The sequence below is a fragment of the Ictidomys tridecemlineatus genome, unplaced genomic scaffold (assembly GCF_052094955.1).
Source record: "Ictidomys tridecemlineatus isolate mIctTri1 unplaced genomic scaffold, mIctTri1.hap1 Scaffold_54, whole genome shotgun sequence".
Lineage (NCBI taxonomy): Eukaryota > Metazoa > Chordata > Mammalia > Rodentia > Sciuridae > Ictidomys > Ictidomys tridecemlineatus.
In genome coordinates this window covers 1,250,947-1,260,433 of record NW_027523576.1, presented here as the reverse complement: position 1 = coordinate 1,260,433, position 9,487 = coordinate 1,250,947, and the positions used below count along the sequence as shown (strand labels likewise).

Sequence of the window (9,487 nt, the reverse complement as noted above, 5' to 3'; positions counted from 1 at the left end):
TTTCTATTATGATAGGCAGTCTCTTATGATGCTTTAATATTATATGATAGTTGTGAAATGATTACAAACTAATAATGAACATAATCTATTTGCAGATTAAAATGTTCTTCCCTGTATTATCTACAAATTTTAGATACACCTCAAAATGCCCTGGAAAAGAAATTTCTTAAGTCTCATCAAAATGAACTGCCAGGTTTTTTCCTACATTTGACATGACACAGTGCCAAGATTTCTAGTCCTGAATACACACTTTCTATAGGGAAGAGACATATATCTTGGCAATTAATAGATCATTTATCTCATTTCATACAGCCAATTTTAGTCGTAAGAAAAGAAATGTTTATGTATTCATTCTGCTGACTTTAGTCTATAATCTAATCATGGATCAACAAACTTTTTCTGAAAAGAGACTGATAATAAACATATTAGACTTTGTAGGCAAGTCTTAATTGCCACTCAAATGCCAGTGTAGCACAAAAACAGCCTAGACTATGGGTAAATAATATAAGCTTCTGTGTTCTAATAAAACTTTGTTTACAAAAGCAAGTGTCATTGTTGGACACCGTGGTGTGCTCCAACAGTCACAACTACTCAGAAAGCTGAGGCAGGAAGATTACTTGAGCCTAGGAGTTCAGGCCAGCCTGGGAAATAAGAAAGAAAGAAAGAGAGAGAGAGGGGGGGGAGAGGGAGGGAGGGAGGGAAGGAGGGAAGGGAGAGAGAGAGAGGAATGAATGAAAGAAAGAAAGAAAGAAAGAAAGAAAGAAAGAAAGAAAGAAAGAGATAAAAGGAATAAAGGGAACAATTTAAAAAAACAGTGTCAGGCTTACAGCTATGATTTGCTCAACACTGTTCCAGAGTATTAATGTTATGCTCACAATAGATGTTTGGCTAGGCTGTATACATACATACATACATACATACATATATACATGAAAGCAATTTTGTTCTTTTGTTTGCTTTCTTTTATTTTTTCCATTTTTTTGTTGATACATTATAGTCGTAAATCATGGCAGTATTTGTCGTTACATATTTCCACATGCACAATATAACACTACAGTTTGGCCAATATCATTCCCCAGTATTTTCCCTTCACTCCTCCCTCTCCTGGTCTCTTTCCTACACTCTACTGATCTCCATTTGATTTTCACTTTTTTTTCCTTTTTCCTCTCTTGCTTCCACATCCGAGAGAAAACATAGGCTCCCTTGATCTTATGAGTTTAGCTTATTTTGTGTAACAGAATGTTCTCAAGTTTCATCCATTTTCCAGCAAATGACATAATTCACCTTTATGGCTGAATAAAGCTCCATTGTGTGTATATGCCACATTTTCTTTATTTATTCATCCTTGATAAGCACCTAGTTTGGTTCCATAGTTTGGCAACTGTGAATTGTGCTGCTATAAACATGGGTATGCATGTACTACTCTAGTATTATGACTTTAATTCATTAGGATAAACATTGAGTAGTTGTATAGCTGGGTTATATGGTGGTCTCCTGCCTAGTCTTTTGAGGAACCTCCATACTGATTTCAATAGTGGTTATATTCATTTATAATCCTATCAACAGAGAAAAAAGTGTCCCTTCTTCTCCACATTCTCTCTAGCATTTATTATTGTGCATATTCTTTTTTTTAAGTAGTTGGACACAATACCTTTATTTTTATTTATTTATTTTTAATGTGGTGCTGAGGATCGAACCCAGGGCCTTGCACGTGCTAGACAAGCAATGTGCTGTTGAGCCACAACCCCAGCCCTATATCGTTCATATTCTTGATGGCTGCTATTCTGACTAAAGTGAGATGAAAGCTCACTGTAGTTTTGATTTGCATTTCCCTAATTGCTAATGATGTTGAACATTTTTATAGATTTGTTGTCCATTTTTATTTCTTCTTTTGAGAAGTATCTGTTTAATTCATTTGCCCAATTAAGCTAGGTTATTTGAGGTTTTGGTGTTAAGTTTTTAAAAGTTTCTTATATAGTTTGGATATTAATCCTGTGTCAAAGAGTAGTTAGCAGGGTTGGGGATGTGGCTCAAGCGGTAGCACGCTCGCCTGGCATGCATGCAGTGCAGGTTCGATCCTCAGCATCACATACAAACAAAGATGTTGTGTCCGCCAAAAACTAAAAAATAAATATTAAAAAATTCTCTCTCACTCTCTTAAAAAAAAGAGTAGTTAGCAAATATATTTTCTCCAATTCCTTAGGTTCTTTCTTCATGTTACTAATTGTTTCCTTTGCTGTGCAGAAGCTTTTTAATTTGATGCCATTCTGTTTATTAACTTTTGTCATTATTTTCTGAGCTTTAGGAGTTCTAATAAGAAAGTCATTGCCTGTACCTATATGCTGGAGTCTCAAATGTATATTTTCTTCCAAGGATTTGCATAGTTTCTGGTCTAATTCCTGGGCTTTTGATCTCTTTCAAGTTTGTACAGGGTCTAATCTTATTTGTCTACATATGGATAACCAATTTTCCTGGCACCACTTGTTTAAAGCCTGTCTTTTCTCCCAATATGTTTTTGGCATCTTTGTCAAGAATCAGATGAGTGTTAACTGTGTTGGATCTTTTTCTGTGTCTTCTCTTCTTTCCCATTGGTCTATGTATCTGGTTTTATGACAGAGCCATGCAGTGGTTATTTCCATAGCTTTGTAGTACAATTTGAAGTCAGGTATTGTGATGATGCCTCCAGCTTGCTTTATTGACTTAGAATTGTTTTGGCTATTCTGAATATTTTATTCTTCCAAATGGATTTCAGGACTGTTTGTTCTAGTTCTGGAAAAATGACATTTATTATTATTATTATTATTTTAAATTTATATATGACAACAGAATGCTTTACAATTCATATTACATATATAGAGCACAATTTTTCATATCTCTCATTGTATACTAAGTATATTCACACCAATTCATGGGTATTTTGATGGGAATTGCATCAAATCTGTATGTTGCTCCTAAAACCAATTTCAAACATATACAATCATATTAGTAGTGATTTTAGTGTCCAAAAAGAGATCTACTAAACAATAATTACTGGGCTGGTTTGGTGACTTGTAGTCCTAACTACTCAGAAGGCCAAGCCAGGAGGATTGCTTGAGTCCAGGTGTTGGAGATCAGGTTAGGCAACATAGCAAGACCCCCATCTTAAAAATAATAATAATTACTGATGTCAAAACACATCTCAATCATTATGCTAGTCACTAACTCTTCATTGTTTTCCTTGAAACTCTAATATACAATTAGTGAATGTCAATTTAGGACTAATTGTGCTGTTTTATAGAGGAGAAAGCTGATTATAATAGTAAGTGAAATCATCTGTCATGAACTGATTTGTGTTTATTTAATCACAATTATCATGCTGATGACTCTACATATTAAGTCTCCACCTATAGTCCCCTAGGTGCTAATTTTAAAAAACGTGAGTTTTCATTAAAAATAAGAAAAGAAACCCCTCCATATGCATTTCAATAATTCAAATTGTATCATAATTTGACTATTAACACAAGGGAAAATCAATGCAACTAATTCAGATTTAAATTCAAGATTACACAGTGCAAAAGAGGGAATAGTCTTGGAAAAGGAAGTAGAAAAATGTAAGATCCCTCTTAGAGGTCAGAAAAAATAAAATAAAATTTCCTTCAGAATAACAACTGGACATAAAGCTTTCAAGAAATGTTAGCTACTAGCTTTCTTCTCTGACAATCGGTTTTGTCAGTTGGTTCCCACTAAGTTGTGGACTTTTTCCGACCAGGACCAGATATCTTGTCTTTTGATTTTCATCCACTCCCGCACCATGCTAGGGCTTTGGTAGCACAAAATGAGAATTAAAAATATGCTTTTGAATTAAATAATTTCTTCCCTTACGGATAAAGATAAGAATCTCAAGATCTTAGCCTGAAGACTAATGTCCATCTCTCTGCCCCCACCTGTCCCCGCCTTAAAAAAAAAGCAGGCCACTGTCTCCAGTTTACACCCTCACTCACAGTTCTATTCACCTTCCCCTTTCCTAATCAGAGGGATCTTGGGGTGGGGCTTCAAGGAACCTCAAAGAGATTGAAGGGGAGGGAGCCTGGAACCATAGACTAGCTGTGACAAGTCATGGGTGGGATTTGGTAGTTCAGAAAAGGAGGTACCAGACCAGGAATGGGGGATGGGAGTGATGGTGAAGTGGAGTGGGCTAGTTTAGGATGGACCAGAAATGAGACATTAAGGAAAGCCAGAAAGGACCAGTTGGCAGGGGGGGGGGGGATGGGTGGGTGACTACTAGAATCATGTGGAGGGTCGCTTGTGAGGTCACAGGAGCAAAGGCAGGTGATTGGACGAGAAGGAGAGTTCTAGTTGCCAAGGCAGCGACTAGAGGAGAAGGTCTTCAGTCCATGAGAAGGTCTTGACTAGAGAAGGACGGAGCTCCAGCTCCGTGTGTTCTCCAGTAGAGTCTGTGGATTGACCCCCAGATATCCCTGCTGAGGTGTCACCCAGGAAAGGCTTAAGCCTTCCCGGGCGCCACCCCTCTGTGCTTTGCTACCCACCCCACCCGCCCCCCTGAGCCCCGCCTCCGCCCCCTGACGCCCGCCACAGCCTACTCCACCCTGTCACCGACTCCCCAAGGTGACCACAACATGGCTGCAGCGCCAGTGCTGCTCTTCTTGCTGTTCGTGCTGTGGCTGACCTGGCGAGTGCCGGGCCAACTGGACCCGAGCACCGGCTGGCCCTTGTGGAAGCACAAACTCTGTGCAGACGACGAATGCAGCAGTGAGTCCACAGGTGGGCGGGCAGCCCAGGGTCTCCGTGGTGGCTCTTTGGGGCCGCATGGGGCTCTGATCCCCCGGTCCCCTGCCCCGTGGGCTGGGCTAGGGGGTCGTAGGATGACGGGTGGGGCGCAGGAGTGACAGAGCCTCAGGACCCTGCGTGTGTCCCCTCCGGCTCTGCCGGCGCCTCAGCCAGCCCGCTCAGGTTGCTGAGATGCTGAGCCTATGGTGCAGACTTCACCAGCAGTCAAATTCATAGACCAATAGTGAATGGAGGGCCTGGGGTTGTAGCTCAGTGGTAGAGTGCTTGTCTAACATGTGAGGCACTGGGTTTGATTCTCAGAACTGCATACAAATAAATAAAATAAAGGTCCATCAAAAACTAAACTAAAAAAAATTAGGCAAAAGCTTAAAAAAATAGTAGTGAATGGGAATCTCAGGGTTGAGAAAGACCTTAGAAGCAACTGGTCCAACTTCTTAATAACTGCATGTTGGACTCCTGCTGTTTAATCAAACGTACCCCAGGCTGTAACTCATACTGAAATTCCACCCCTACAAGCTCTCAGTTCTTACTGGAATTCTACCTCATTCACAGAGCCTCAATGCAGGTCTGTATCCAATTCCCTTTAGTCTCTCTTGATATTACTGTGTTCTTTTTAAATAGCTGTCATCTGTGCATTCAATAAATAATTGTTGAGTATCTCTGCCAGGTGCCAGATACTGTGTTAAGCCTTGGCTCATTCCACCTGCAAATCTGCAAACCAAGACTCCCTCTATTTCAGCTTTCCTAAAATTTTAAACACAAGGTTTCACCAGCACTAAATCCATGTTTGTTGAATGTGACCCTGGTCTATATATCTCTGGTTTTAAATTTTCCCTTGAGTGAATATTGTTCTGGTAGCAGTTCTATGGCCATTGAAGTAGTGGAGAGTAGACTAGAGATTGTTCATTTTATAATTGAAGGGTCTAATAGCTCTAATTAGGATTATGAAGTTTTCTTCTCTGTGTTAATTGTCTTTAGGAGAGCCAAATATTCCAGGCACTGTGACTCATATATTTAGTGAAACACTCGATGAATATTGAAACTGAAGAGAGACAATTCTTATTCTATAGCATAAAATAAAATAGCCATTTCCCCTTTCAATTTTAGAGCTACTTATAACAGAAGGTACTCCTGTTGATGCTGCTGATACAGAAAACCAACTAGAGATAAAGGTGGAAGAGCCAGAAGATGCCACCACCATACTTTTCTTGTTACATTCATTCTTGCTTTATTTGTCTAAGATGGTAAGTTTGACATAGTTTCTTCAATTAGAATGTTGATTATTTATTAGTTTTTAAGTGGCTTCTGGTCATGAAGTGAAGAACTTAAAATGTCTTTATGAAAATTACTCCTGATCCTTTGAGTAGATAGCTCCTGAAACAAAAGCCATAGGGGTGTGGCTTTAATGGCTACTTGGTTTAGCACATGAGGAAGATTTGCTGTCTACCAAGGCTGGACATTTGAACACCTATAAAAACTTGGTTCTTCCCCTCAGAACCTTTCATTCTGGCAGGGAGATAACAGCATTCACTTGAAACACAGTAAGATAATGACAGAAAGAGAGGTATTTATTCGATGGTAGAACATTATTGTCCATAAATGCATTTATTATGGTTGGAAGGGTGATCAATAAGGTCAGAAAGTGGTTGAGATGTGTTTGAAGCACAGGCAAAGGGCAAACAGGAGTCTGACATGTGGTTTGTTGTTGATTAGACAGGCTGGGGTGGTGGGGGAAGCTGGCAGTCAGAAGAAATGTGTTCAGAGAAATGGAAACATGAAGAAAGGATATTTGGGGAGGGCAGGAGAATGTGAATAGTTGGTGTTGTAAAGTGTGAAGTTGGAGGGGGATGGGCCTGTTGGAGAGGCCAGCAAATCTTAACTGAAGTCATGAGCCAAAGTAGCATTAGACCATTAATAGTGGGGATCCTTAGAAAGTTTTAAGAATGAAAAGGAATTAGGTTAGATCTGTTTCTTAGAAAGAGTCACTTAAGGCTGATCTTTCTAAAGAAAATCATGATTCAAACAAGACATTTAATCTGTCTAGAAGCTTATCTAAGCATTTTAGGACTTACCTCCCCCCCATTGGTATTTGTTGATATTGGACTTTTAGAATTTAATTATAGGAATGAGAAAGCTTTTAGAGGTTGGAGGTCCTAGGGCCTTTGTGACAGTAATCCTCCTCAACTGAAGTTGTTTCCTGTAGATTGTGTTATTTCAAGGCTTGTGTAAGAAAGATGATGTTGTTGTTTTCCTTGTAAAATGTATAGATTTTGAAGCCAGGTAGATGTGGTTTCAAATCCCAAGGTTATCATTTAGAAGTTTGGGCAAATAAGTAAACTTTTGAAAAAAGTTTTCCTCATCTGAAAAATGTAGATAATGCTTACTCCAATCATAAGAATTAAATGATTTGACAAGGTAAAATGTCTGGTGAGGTGTCTGGCATTTTGAAGGGTTTTACCCCTACGCACCCCCTAATTCTCATGTAGGCAGTCAGAAGGTGGTATAAATCAATGAATACCTGGGGAGGAAAGACCACCAGGGTGGAAAAGATGTGGTGGGGAGAAACAAATCATTTTTCAGTTGGCTCCATGTTTGTTCATGATGGTGGCAGCCACCTGGGTAAGGGGTATGTACAAGCCAGGCAGTTAGAATAATGATATTTCCAGTGATTAAAGCAGTCTTCCACAGTCATAATTTGATTATCAGAATGAATCAGCATCACTTGGAAAGTTAACAGCCTCACGATATGGAAAGGATTTCTTTATTCATATTTTTAGGTATGCACAGAGCCCTCCTCTAGGTCTAGGTCAGGGGACACGAATGTGGTGCAGGTGTGTCAGTGATTGTACGGTGATAGGTAAGACATAGACGTGAGTGGCAAAGAAGAGGCACAATGTTAAAAGACTGATTTGAAAGGAGATTTCAAAAAGGCATTTTGATGGCCCAGTATGTACAGGACATTGTGTGAGGACTAAAAGAGTCTAACAGGTGTAAGGCATGATTGTGATTTTTGAAAGCCTTAAGAAAAGGACTTAACAAATATATGCAAAAATTATGAACAAATCAATGTAAAATCTTAAACAAGTAGTATGATATCTGATAGGACTGGAGAGTAATAGGCTCTGATGTGTTTGGGAGATGTGCACCAATCAGGTTCATTGATCAATGGAATCTTAGTAGAATCTTAGTGTTAGAAGAAACCTTGGAAGGCTGTTAGTCTAGTTTCTCACTCATTGCTGTTATTTTCTTTACTGTGGCCCTGATGAGTAGTTATGAGGCCTGTACACCAGTATTTCCTAGCATGAGTCACTCTCTTACAAGGCTATATGTTCTTCTGTTGTCTAGTTCATCCTTGTATTGACTCCAAATTTTCCTCCACATGATTTCCTCTATAAAACTGAATTCTTTTCTACATAGAAATCCTTTAAATATTTGAAGTTATATCTTAATTTAAAAATTATTTTTAGTATTTTTATCATGGAAACTTTCAAATAAGAGCAGAGAGAATAGTAGGGGACTATAGGTAACCATAACATACTGTACATTTTAGAATACTAGAAGAAAAGGTTGTGAAAGTTTTACCATAGAGAAATGATGTTTGAGGAGGTAGATATATTTAACTGATTTAAACGTTACATAGTGTAATCATGCATCAAAATGTCATGTTACCTACTTCAATAATTATAATGTTTGTTTCTATGTACTAGTTAAAAAATAAATTTAATTAGAAAAGCTTTAAAGAAAAGCACAGAGAGTAGTATAATGAACCCACGGGCCATCACCCAACTTAACAGTAATTCCTTGATAGCTAATATCAGTGAGTTTTTTTTTAATTTGTTCTAATTGGTTATACATGATAGCAGAATGCATTTCGATTCATTGTATATAAATGGAACAAAACTTTTCCTAGTTGTACACAACACATTTGTATTCCTACATGTACCTCGGGTAATAAGGTTCATCTCATTCCACCATCTTTCCTATCCCTATGCCCCGTCACCTGTCCTACCTCCCCTTTGCCCAGTCAAAGTTCCTCCATTCTTTCCATGCCTCTTACCACCCACCTTACCCCCATTATGGGTCAGCATCCACTTTCAGAGAGAACATACAGCTTTTGGTTTTTGGGATTGGCTTACTTCCCTTAACCTGATATTCCCATTCACCCGCAGATGCCGTAATTTTTTTCTCTTTTAAGGCTATAAGTAATATTCCATTTCATATATGTACCACAGTTTCTTTATCCATTCATCTGTTGAAGGGTTGGTTCCACAAAACTATGGAATGCTTCACAAATGTGGGTGTCATCCTTGCTCAGGGACCATGCTAATTTTTTCTGTATTGTTCCAATTTTAGTATATGTGCTGCCAAAGCAAGCACACTCTGAGTTTTAACAAATGTAGATACCCATGTAAAAACTACCATAATCAAGATATAGAACAGTTTTTTCACTAGAAAAGGGGTTTCCTTGGGATCCTTCCCAGTGAGTTCCTTCACCACCTGTTCCAGGCAACCACTGATAACTTTTTTTTTTAAACTATAGATTCATTTTTCCTACAGTACTATTTCATATATATGCCACTATAAATGGACTCATTTATATCTAGGAGTGCAATTGCCTCCTACGTTTAATGTATGTTTTTATCTTATGTGATACTGTCAAGCCATGCTAAAAAATGACCACAATCATTTTATACTTCCA

At 38.5% G+C, this 9,487-nt stretch overlaps 1 non-coding gene across 1 annotated transcript; it reads right to left on the bottom strand.

Moving 5' to 3' along the window:
* Positions 1-9,058: 9,058 nt before the first annotated feature.
* On the bottom strand, positions 9,059-9,165 carry LOC144373996 (U6 spliceosomal RNA). The gene has a single exon (XR_013433527.1). It is a non-coding gene; the product is annotated as a U6 spliceosomal RNA (small nuclear RNA).
* Positions 9,166-9,487: the final 322 nt, after the last annotated feature.